The 12,760-nt window shown below is 39.9% G+C and overlaps 1 pseudogene; it reads right to left on the bottom strand.

Annotated features, from left to right (window-relative positions):
- Positions 1–341: 341 nt before the first annotated feature.
- LOC126066985 (PHD finger protein 23-like) lies at positions 342–9,404 on the bottom strand (annotated as a pseudogene).
- Positions 9,405–12,760: the final 3,356 nt, after the last annotated feature.

Raw genomic sequence — 12,760 nt, 5'->3', positions numbered from 1 at the left:
TCAGCCAGGCTCTAGTACTCCACCTTTGAGCTGCCATGCCCAAAAGCGGAAGTCCAAAGTTAAAAATACGACCAGTGTATATAAGGAAATAAATGAGGAGATGGGAGAAAAAACAATGAGGGAGAGAAGTGCTAATATTTACACTAGTGTTTTATAGACAACTGCGCCATTCCAACTCAATTCCAACTCTGGCCCAGAAAAGTGAGGGATGGCAGGTCCAAGAGGCAGGGATTGTGTGTCTAGGAACCCAAACAGCCTCTCACTCCCAACTGCAGTGGGTCCAAGTCTAAATTCAGAGGTTGTAGAAGGAGGAGTGAAGGGAGGATAGGAACATGAGACACTCATTTCCGAGCAAGTTCCTTGCATTTCTGGCAGTAAAAGAAGACAGGAACATTGGTCTTCTTAATATTAGCACAGGAGGAATGGGTCCATGTCCCACACAGGCTGCCCTCATTCATGGGCCACACTGCAAAGGGCTTTCAGCAGTAACAAATGATCAGACCCCATGAGTCATCACTTGATTCCACCACGATGTCCTCATCCATGATCTGCATCTTCCCTTCTCTAGAGCTGGCATCTTCATCTTGGATTGTTTCAGTGCTACCCACCTCCTTGCTTTCTCTGTGTGTGGGAGGGGTTTCTTCAGGAAGCCTTGTGGTAGGCGGCCTAGGGACCTCAGGGGGTGTTGGGAACATAGGGGCTGGGGCTTCACCTCCTACCACTGCTGCCATTTCCTATTCCTCCTCTTTTCCTCCTCCTTCTCCTCCTTTTCAAGGTCTGTATCACCGGAGGGAGCCCACAGAGGCTGAGGAGGTGGGAGTCTATCCCCGCTCGCTCTGACTTTTTGAGCTTCCTTTTCCGGCTCTTTTTGATTTGAGACCTCTTTTCCCCATCTCCAGGAGCTGGCTGAGGCCTCTGAAGAACCCCAAAGCCAGCACCCCCTCCTGACCCCAACTTTTGTTTCTTTTGATCCTTCTTTTGAAGGGGCTGTTTGAGATCCCCCTGGGAAAGAAATCTCGAGGGACATCTAAGTCAACTGGCATAATACAGTTCATAAAGAAAAAGTTCTACATCCTACTTTGGTGAGTAGCTTTCAGGGACTTAAAAGCTTGCGAGCAGCCATCTAGGATACATCTATTGGTCCCATCCTGTCCAGAGCAAAGGACAATGAAGAAAACCAAAGACGCAAGGAAAACATTAGCCCAAATGACTAAAGGACCATATGAACCAGAGCCTCCACCAATGTCAGCCCAGAAGAACTAGATGGTGCCCAGCCACCACTACTAACTGCTCTAACAGGGAACACAACAGACAGTCCCAGACAGAGTGGGAGAAAAATGTAGAACAGAATTCAAATTCCCTAAAAAAGACCAGACTTACTAGTCTGAGAGAGACTAGAGTAACCCCTGAAACTATGGTCCATGGACACTCTGACAATTCAGAACTGAAACCACTCCTGAAGCCCACTTTTCAGACAAAGATTATAAAAAAGGCCTATAAAACAAACAATAACACAAGTGAGTAACGTGCTTCTTAGTTCAATCAAATATGTGAGACCAAATGATCATGTCTTGCCCAAAAGCAAGAGGACAAAGCAGGAAGAGACAGGAACTGGACAAATGGACACAGGGGACCTGGAAATGGAGAGACTGCTGTCACATTGTGGGGATTGCAATCAATATCACGAAACAATATTCATACAATTTTTTAATGAGAAACTAAGCTGTAAACTTTCACCTAAAACGCAATAAAATTTTAAAAAATGAACTGTGTAAAACGAAAACAAAACTTAAAGATTTGGAAAATTTTGTTATACAAACTATACTTAGTTATACAAACTAAGGACACATGTTATAGAATGTTCACCAAGGACATGGCTGCATAATCTTTTTAGTTAAAGAAATTAAGCCTGTGACTGAAGGATCTAACCTACTACCAGACAGAAAACCCATCAGCTTAGACTGTATGGGACAGAGAAAGAACAAAAGGAAAGAACGCTGTCTGCCTCTTGGGATTCTACAGGTAGGAAACAGGCCAAAGGAGCTACATCTGTTGTCCTCCAAGAAATGAAAAGGATGATTCCTAGAGCACCTTAGAGATCAGCAGAACTGCTGGAAGGAGCATGGGAACCAGGGCCTTCGTGATTTGAAAGGGTGGCCATAGACTCCTGGATCTCAAAGTGTGGAGCCACAGCCTCCTAGGTTTCAAAGAGTCAGATCTTGTCCAACTTGGTTCTGGAGTGCAGGGCTGACATTAAGCTGTGCCAGGGGCATGGGGCCACCACTCAAAGCTTCCCAAGGGGCAGAAGACTGGGGCCTGCTGTAGCCAAGGGAGTGAAGTTGCCACCAAATGAACTAGAAGAATAGCACCACCCAAAGCCAAGGGAGCAGAGTTGCCATCCCAGTGGACCTTGAAGACAGAGCTGAACCCTAGGGCCAAAAGGCCTCCACCCAGAATCCAGAGGGTATGGCCAACACCCAGAGTATAGAGGGCAAGGCCATTGCCCAGATGGCTTCAACGAATACAGAGGGTTATTTTCAAGACTTGAGAACCAAAGTAAATTTGTTCTGTTAGGTTTTGGACATGCTTGATGCCTTTTATCCCTTCTTTTCCTCTTATTTCTCCCATTTGTAATGGAAATGTCTACCTTGTACCTGTTTCACTGTTGTACTTTTGAAACAGATAACTTGTATTTTAGATTTCACAGGTTCACTGATAAAAAGGAATTTTGTCCAGGATGGAATATGCCTAAAGTCTCACCCATATTTGATTTAGATGACTCAGAAGATGAGATTTTTGACATGGAGATGATTTAAGAGTTTGGGGACGATGTGATGGGGTGAATGTGCTTTGCATGTGGCAAGGACAAGAATTGGGTTGAGCAAACTGTGGAATGTAATGGATTGAATCGTGTCCACCCAAAATACGTATTGTAAACCCTAACCTCTGTGCCTGTGATTATAATCTCATTCGGGAATGGGGAACAGTTAATGAGATAGCATTAGTATAGGGTGTATTTTAAAATCATTCTCTTTTGAGATATAGGAGATTAAACAAACAAAAGAAAGAACCAGAGATGGAGGAAGATTGATGTCAGGTTACATGGAGATCTCCAAGGAACCAGGAAACAAGCTGAAGGGACAAGGACCTTCTTCCAGAGTTGACAGAGACAGAAAGCTTTCCCCTATAGCTAGCACCCTGAATTCAGACTTCTAGTCTCCTAAATTGTGAGAAAATTAATTTCTATTTGTTAAAGCCAACCACCTTAAGGTATTTCTTTCTGTTACAGCAGCGCTGGATAATTAAGACAGTTTTTATTGTTGCTCTGTTCTTTCTTCTGTCAAAAAAAATTTGGTGACATTTGTTTTGGCAGTTCTCCTAATCAAATCTCTGCAGTGATAAGGCCTCAGCTTTGGTGGTGCTGTGAACTTACTGTCAGTTCTCTCTTTCATAAGCTCCTACGTCTTGGATGAAGAAAAGTATTTCACATTTTTATGTCAGGGAGCAATAACTTTCTGCTCTACGCCAACCCATTACAAAAGCTGTAGCAAAGGACTTCCACAAGTTTTGCCAAATTTACCTATATGATTGGTTTAGTGACGCTATGGACTATTTCTTGAAAAAAATTTTTCACTAATGGGGACTATGTGGCACAGTCTCCCTCCTCCTGACTTTTCCCATGCACCAAACAAGAAACTGCTTTATTCACAGCACAACCTGGTTTTAATAGAATCTATATTTTTCTTAGGAGCTTTTTGCCTTGTGATTCAACTGTTTCATTGTCAAAGAACTGTGAGAGCCAGAAAGTGGGCACACTTGCTGTTTCGTATTCAGGGTCAAACAAGGTGGACACAGTTTGGACTCACAGCTCAGGAGGCTCTGGAAAGCACTAATCAGAAGGAGTAGCTTGGCTTCCTCAGCAAGAACCAACCAGTTTCCAAATGTCTTAATTATTTAGACACTGTCACTCAGTCCCATTGGCAAAAGATCACCCCTCCCACAGCTTGGTGGTATCACAGACACCTATGGAAAACACTTGTCAACAAGGTTCAATTTTTGCACAGTGGTGATATCCTAACCCATGAATGGACCTGAGACCATTACTGATTGAATAAAGCCCATAGCCTGCCTTAATATCTTATCAGGTTAACATAGCCATATTCCCAGATTCCGAGTGAAAGATTTTCTAGGAAAAATTAAAGAAAGAGACAATTACCAGAAGGTCCCTCCATGATTTGCATACAGCAGATGACATTCACTGAGTTCATTTTTTTCGGCTCATCACCGTTCATATCCCTTCCATCCTTAGATGAGTGCTGGTGACTACATTTTGTTGTTGTTAGCTGCCATCGAATTAGCCTCAGACTCCTGGCAATCCCACACACAATGAAACGAAATGCTTCTGGGTCCTGTGCTGTCTCCAGAATCAATTAGGGTTTGGACCATTGCGATCCATAGGGTTTTGTTGTTGTTGTGACCCACAGGGTTTTCATTGGCTGATAGAAGATCACCAGGCCTTTCTTCCTAGTCCCTCTTAGTCTAGAAGCCCTGCTGAAACTTATTCAGCATATAGTAACACACAAGCCTCCACTGACAGACAGATGGTGGCTGCACATAAGATGCATTGGTTGGGAATCAAACCCGGGTCTCCTTTATGGAAGGTGAGAATTCTACCACTGAACCATCAATGCCACATTTACACAACAAGAGTTATGATAATGAAGAAAAACCAGTTAGATTCCAGCAATCTGCACTGTATATTAAACTGTTTCTGATTTGACCATCTACACGAACTAAACTGATGAAATTATTGTCAATACACTGAGCCAAAAAGGTCTCTCTTGTGCTCAAGTGTTTAACTTATGCCTGAATACAGGTAGCATACAGTGAGACTAAAAATTTGTATTTTCCTCAGAAAATTATCTTAAAAAATAATCTTCAGATGAATTTAGTAATGTCACTCATTAACCTCATTTAACCACACAAGTGATTTATATTTCTCTTAATATGATTTCCCTTTGAAGACCTTTTAAGTTAACATCTAAAATAGGTTTAGTACTTTCTCCTCCATGTGCTTCATTTCTGATGTTGTAAGCCACCCAATTTGTGGTACAAATACAGAGAGGAAGGACCTGTAAAGGCTTCCAGGAGAGCAAGGTCCTGAAAAGAGCACTGAAGGATGAGAAGGACTAGAATAGCAGAATGGGTGGGAGAAGGGAGGCATTCCAGTTACAGGAAACAGGAAGGGCAAAAGGCAGAGAACCAAAGTTATTCTTTATTAAGAACATTTCTCCAGATACTATTTTCCTATGAATATAACTAAGGGAAATTCAAAATGCATGCTGGTATAATGTGCTTCTAGGTGGTAGTATCTAGGTCAAGGCTGTGTTCACAAGGGGATGCAATAATCGCCATTTGGTAATGGTGAAAATTAAACCTTTGAAATTAAATAGAATGAAAAAACTATTGGGTCTTTCAGCTCATTACCTCACTATTGCAGAACTCCCCACTGTCATCTTTTCTTGTTATTTGTCCAGCCTCACTCTGTCCCAGGTGGATGATGCTTCCGCTACATTTTTCATATGGCTTGTCTAAAAGGAATAAAACTCTCTTGGGAAGTTCCCTACTGTTTTTTCAGCCATCCTTTTCTTTCAGGCTACTAATTACTGTTAGTTGCATTATTCGTCATCATCCTTAATTGAGCATGAACAATGGCTCAACATTGCAAAGAAAATGTTAGAAGAGAGTCATTTTATTGAAGCCAGAGGATTTGGAGCTGACTCAAAGGGAAAGAGTAACGAGAAAAAGAATTCCTTCCAAGGATAAGGTGGCCACTGTTAGAGTTCTGTGGGATACAGAGCTTCCTTATGGGGGTGATGGGTATGCATTATGTAACAGTCAGCTCCGAGTGCAGAGAGCTATGAGGCAGACCCCTGGCCAGCACCACTGATGTCAATGGAGTATGTTCTTTGGCGTTATAAAGTGTATAGGGGATGAGGGGGAGGGGACTACCTATAATGTGAAGGACTGTACAACAGTAGATGCCGCTTCATAATTGTATACATTCTATGCAGAGATATAAAACAATGAAGAACCTAGAAGGCAAGATAATGACTCTTTAGACTTTAAGATTTTAAAATAATCCCAGGCTTCCTTTTCTACAGAAGCTGTGTGCTTGTTTTCCCAGGATATCCCTGGGTGGTGCAAATAGCTAACATGTTCAGCTGCTAAACACAAGGTTGGCAGTTCAAGTCCACCCAGAAGCATCTTACCAAAAAGGTCTGGTTATTACTTCAGAAAATCAGCCATCGAAAATTCTATGCATCACAGTTCTACTCTGCACACATGGAGTCGCCAGGAGTTAGAGTCAACGTGAAAGCAACGGATTGTTTTCTCTGAATCAATTGTTAAAATTGAGGTTCACTTGGGTATTGGCCATGTCTTCACATTTTAAAGTCCTCTGTATCAGTTAGGTTAACTTTAGCTACAAGTAAAAGAATATCCAGTGAAGAGTGGCTTAAGGAATACAAATATGTATTTTCAGGAAGTCTGTAGGTAAGTAGTTCTCAGATTGGCAAATATCAACACTGTCAACAAGGACTCTGACTCTTGCCATGCTTTTGTTCAGGCATTCTCAGTAAGTTGATGATGCCTCCTGCATGATTGCAAGTTAGCTATTCCCAAGCAGTGTTTCCCCAAAATGCAAACTCCAAAGCAAGAAGTAGGGCAAATAAAAGTGTTTTTTTTTTTTTTTACCACTCCCTATTTTATGAGAGTAAAAAATTTTCCCATAAGGCTTTTTACATCACTTTGACTAGAACTGCCCTAGTTTAGTCACTGGGCAAAGAGGAATGAGATTTGCGTGATTAGCTTAAATTAATCATGATTCATTCTGGGGCTGGATTCATTACAGCAGTCATAAAATCAGAAGTCTTTCACCAAGAAAAAACAAATGTCTGTTGGGTGAATAATAACCTGCATTTGCCAGATCCTGATTTTGTATTTCTTTTCCTTGAATAACCTCTGTTCCACTTAGTGTTCAGTGGTGTCTTCTACTATATAAACCTTGTTCTCAATTATAGACTATTGATTCAACAAGTCACAAACTCAGATCCTGCACTAAGATGTGCATCTAGGCCAGATTCTTTAAATATTCAAGGTAACCATAGAGCTATTTTTACAATTAGCCATTCATTCAACAACTACCAGCCAAGCCCCACCTATAAGTCTTTGAATACTGAGGATACAGCAATGAACACAAAAGGCAATAATTTCCCCCTACAGGCAATGTATACTAGAGTGGGAGAAGGCAGAGGGGCAACTTAAAATGTAAAGGACACTACAGCCTACTTTATAGGCTGCTTCATGATATTGAACATCTTGTACAGAGTTATAAAATCAATGAAGAAGCTGGAAGGCAAGATAATAACGCTTCAGATTTTAAGATTTTAAATGACCCCAGGCTTTCTTCTCTAGAATAGCTATGTGATTGTACTCCCTGAATAAATTGTTACAACTGAGGTTCATTTGGATCATGGCACAATAAAAAGTAAAACATATTCTACAGCAAATTGTGATAAGTGCCATGGGGAATGATAAGGGAAGGATAGAGAGTGATGGAATGGGAATTGCAATTTAAATTGGGTAGCTAGAGAAGACCTCATGAAGAAGATGACATTTGAGTAAAGAGGAAACTAATCATGTCCATATCTGGGAGAAGAGTGCTCAGGAGAGGAGCAGTCAAGGCTGAAAGGCTCTGAGGTGAGAGTGTGTCTGGCATGACTGAATGACGAGGGTGTTGTAGCTGGAGGAGAATGAGTGAGGGCAAGAGTGTTAAGAGATGAAGTCAGGGAGGTAAAGCAGTCAGATCATGCAGAGCTTATAGGCCAATGTAAGGACTTTGCCTTTTACTCTGAACGAGATGCAAAGTGATTGGAGGCTTTGGGGTAGAGGAGTGACCTAAGTTTGTTTATGTTTTAAAGAATCACTTTGGCTGCTTTGAGAGTAATGAACTGCCAGTGGGTAAGAGGAAAAAAACAAGGAAGTGATTTAGGAGGTGATTGCAAATAAGCGGTTTAAATCAGGCTGATGTTAGTGGGAAATTCCTAGTGAACTGAGTGGGAGGTGTGAGAATAAGAAAAGATTTAAGGATGACTCAAAGTTTGGAGATTGAACAAATGAAAGAGTGAAGTTTTTATTTCTTGAAATGGGAAGATACTGAGAGGCAGGCATGGGGGAGACCAGGTGTTTGGTTTTGCATATATTAAGTTTGAGATGCTTATTAGAGACCCAAATGGAGATGTTGAGTATGTAGTTCCATATATGAATCTGGAGCTCAAGGGTGAAAATAGTGTAATTCACATATATGTAGTATTGAGAGTCATGAGGTTGAATGAGATCATCGAGTACATAAAGCCAAATAGCAAGAAGTGGTCCAAGGACTGAGCCCTAGAACAGTCCAATGTTGAGATTTGACCGACAAAGGAGATGGAAAAGGAACAACCAATAAGATATGAGTAATTTTAAGAGAGAGTGGTGTCTTAAGAGTATTCAAAGGAGGAAGGAGAAATCAACTGTAAAAAATGCTGTTTATAGATTAAAATGTGAACTTGGGATTCTGTAGCCGACTGAGGAAAGAGAAAAGTGAAATGATTGCCAGTTGCTGCAAATATTAAGCACCCATAAAATCTTACTTGTTTTTATTTTATTGACTATAATATGAATATTTATGATTTCCTGTAATTTCTATCTTTTATCTTGTTCATTCTTGCATTTTACACAAATTTAAATTGCTTTCAGCAACATGTAAGGTGCACCTGACCCAAGTCATGGTCTGTTTAATCACTTCATATGCATGCAAAAGCTGGAAAATGAATGAGAGAAAGAAGAATTGACACCTTTGAATTATGGTGTTGATGAAGAATATTGAATATACTGTGGACTGTTGGAAGAATAAACACATTTATATTGGAAGAAGTACAACCAGAATGCTCCTTGGAAGCAAGAGTGGTAAGACTTTGTCTCACATACTTTGGACATATTATCAGGAAGGACCAGTCCCTAGAGAAGGACATCCTGCTTGTTAAAGTAGAGGATCAGCAAAGAAGAGGAAGACCCTCAATGAGATGAATTGACACAGTAGCTGCAACAATGTACTCAAGCATAACAACAATTTGTGAGAATGGCACAGGATGGGGCAGTGTTTTGGTCTGTTGTATGTAGGGTAGCTACAAGTTAAAGCCAGCTCAATGGCACCCAACAACAACAGTTAGCTATTTTAGGCCTAGTCATTGACATTAGAAATAGACTCTTGGTTTTACAAAATGATGAGCCACAAATTACAAGCACAATGATTTAATTTACAAAAATTGTACTTACCTGTTCTGTTGCCTTTCAAAACCCATGTGCTGCATAAGATGAGGCACAGAGGCCTTCCTGATAGATGACGTGGAATTTCAAATGGAAACCGCTGCTATAACAAATTCATCACATCCGAGGAATGCCCCTGCAATATTTCACTTCGTCATTAGTTATACTTTTCTAAACTCAGTGATGCTTGCAAAAGCCAAAGGGTGCCATTTTGCCTGATGGAGAGCTTTAAGCTTTCAAAGAAAAAAGAGAGCATCAAATGCCTGTTTAACTTTAATGACTTATGCCCATAAAATTTTTGTTCCAATATATACATCTTAATATTATTTACCATTTAATTTTTCCTGAAATGCTCAGCTTATTTCAGGTGAATCTGTGCATTATTCTATAACAAACTTAAATTGATATCATTATATCATGATCAAAGCCTAAAAATATATATGTATGTTTGTATATTTTTTTTTTTTTGTATATGTACACAGGTACACAGATCTGTATTATGGAAACATCCTCTGGGAATTATTTGAAATAATCTTCTATTTTATGTTATTTTCTTTCTCCAATTTGGTCTCTGTGATATAGCTATTTTTCTTCTGCAGCTGATGTAACATTTATGTGGGGGGAGATTTCTAATTTTACTTTGCTGGTGTATAAATGTGTCATTTCATACAACTAGCTGTTTTTCTTTGTTGTAACTTCTTTCTCTCTGTTTTAGCCTGAGGCTCTCTGCTTTATTTGATCAGTATAGTTTATATCATATTCCAGGCAGCACTTCTTCCCAGGAGGAAAACAGGATTTCAAATTGCTACTCATGATTCCTAAGGCGAACTGAAAGGGTGCTGCCTGAATTAATGCTTTCTTTACTGTTGCGGTGCTTATCAGTTTTATTTCCATTAGTTGATGGATACATTTATTTTCTACCTTTTAATATCATTCCCTCCCTAAGACTGTCAATTATTTTTTGGCTTGATTATTTATCATTAGCTGTGCGAGTAGTTAGATGGAAAAATAATCAATGTGATGACTTGGTGGCAAAATTTGAATTAACTTCTCAATAAATAACTAAAAGGTAGTTGGTGTATGCCAAGTTCAATTTTCCTCTGGTTGGTTTCTGAGGTGAATGCTTCATTTAAGGAAAGAGAGTTGGATTCTATGTTTTCTATCACTATTCACACCTTACAGAGATTACATTTACCGTTAAAATACAGGATCTATTTTTAAGAGTATTTCTGCACATTGCTGTCTGACAAAACAATGTGTTAGCTAGATTTAAAATATTTCTTATGCATCTTCATTTCCATATTTAAAAGAAACTATGTACTTTTGCAGAACATGGTGAAAATATTCACTTACTTCTGTTAGGGCATTGGTTTCATTTACTAACCAAAAACAAAAGCAGTACCCCGAAATATATTCCCATGATAGTCTTCCCAACAGAAAGAATTGTAAAAAGGAAAAGTTAAAAGCTCATCAACTTTGAAAAGGAGCTGAAAGAAAGAGCAGCAATATGAATGTCATTAGAGTCAGGTATGGTTAAAACTCAAGAATGGGGACCATGATCCATAGACCTCTTCACAAGGTATAGCCCAAGTTCGTGGCAGTCCTGGGCCTTAGGAGATGATGAATCCACATGGAATCATTTTCAAAGCCATTATAAAGTTACAGATTCTTTCCCATGTCAATTTTTGGTCATATGTATTATTGGCAATAGTAGTAACACACACACACAAAATCAAGCCCTTTAGAGACTTTTAAATGCGTTCATATTATCCCATAATTTTGCCTTTTTATCACAAATCTACCATTGGATAAAAGAGTTTCCAATATTCCCTACCTGTCTTGGAACAAGTACAGCCAGAATGTTCCTTAGAAGCAAGGATGGTGAGACTTCATCTCACATGCTTTTGACATGTTATAAGGAAGAACCAGTCCCTGGAGCAGGACATCGTGCTTGGTAAAGTAGAGGGTCAGTGAAAAAGAAGAAGACCTTCAAAGAGATGGATTGACACAGTGGCCGCAACAATGAGCTCAAACATAACAACAATTATGAGGGTGGCCCAGGTCTGGGCAATTTTTCATTCTGTTGTACATAGGGTCGCTTTATGTACAACTCAACAGCATACAACGACAATATTCTCTAGGTTTCCATTATGCATGAGTAATAACTCCTAGAATATTAGCCAAACCAGAAAAGTCCAACCAAATCCTCTTTTTTTTTATAGCCACAGGTTGCCAACAAAGTATAAGCACACTTCAATCCAGTGTTGAAACCCTAAGCTCAAGGAACTAGGGTACTATCATCTCATTACATCACATTTTGCAGCCTGGCTTGAGGTGTCACTTATCTCAGGACCAAATACCACATACCCAGTGTCGGAAGGCCAGACGGATACCTATTTCAAGAGGGCCCATTTAACCTCACCATCTACATCAGTTTAACCCTTAATTTGGAAATACGTGAATTGGTCTTAACCTTTTCTCTTTAATACATGAGAATGCGAGTACATTAATTCTTGCTGTTACCCTAAAATGAAGTACACTGGTAAAAAAAAAAAAAAAAAAACACTGGTAGGGAAGTGCTATTGTGTTCCACTGATTGTAAATTAAAATAATAAAATTAATGTTAAATGTCATTTCAGCATATCCTTTATTACCATGGTAACCCACAGGTAACCGAGTCGGTTAAATTGCAAATTACATATTCAGCTATTTAAAGTTATCAATGAACTAAAGTCATTTAATCAAGCTTCTCATTGCTTGTGCTATGTAATCAAGACGACCTGATTAAAGTCAAAGTCAGAAAGCCACAAACTCCACTCTCCTGTCTGGTACTTCTACTATCAAGTTCAGCCTGGCTCATGACTGTAGGTTATATTTTGTAAGCGTATTAATAGACACTTGTTTTCTTAAGGGGATAGAGACGTGGTACAAAGATACATTTACTCACTAACTGAAAAGCTGAGGGGGTTGAAGTCCTCATTTATCTCTCAAAAGCAAACACTGTAAGAGCCAGAACAAATCTGCTTCCCACAGAGAGAGCCTGGTAAAGCTTTCCCACTTCTTATCTCTACCTTGTCCAACCCCAGCCATAGGCTGTTGTTTCAGACTACGGTTGTTTTTGTTGTTAGTTGCCATCAAGTGAATTCTGACTCATGATGACCCACATGTGCCACGTAGAATTGCTCCATAGGGTTTTCAAGGCTGTGACCTTTCAGAAGCAGATTGCCAGGGCTGTCTTTCGAGGTGTGTCTGGGTGCGTTCAAACCATCAACATTTCAGCTAGTAGTTGAGTGCCACCCAGGGACTATTATTCCATGGTGGTCAGACTCAGATCAGAATTAGACTTCTGTGGTATGTTCCCTTCCAGGTTGCGTACAGAGCACTGGGGCAG

This window comes from Elephas maximus, chromosome 2, assembly GCF_024166365.1.
Source record: "Elephas maximus indicus isolate mEleMax1 chromosome 2, mEleMax1 primary haplotype, whole genome shotgun sequence".
NCBI classification, from domain to species: domain Eukaryota; kingdom Metazoa; phylum Chordata; class Mammalia; order Proboscidea; family Elephantidae; genus Elephas; species Elephas maximus.
The sequence above is the reverse complement of the archived record's forward strand: the minus strand, read 5'-3'. Positions and strand labels throughout refer to the sequence as shown.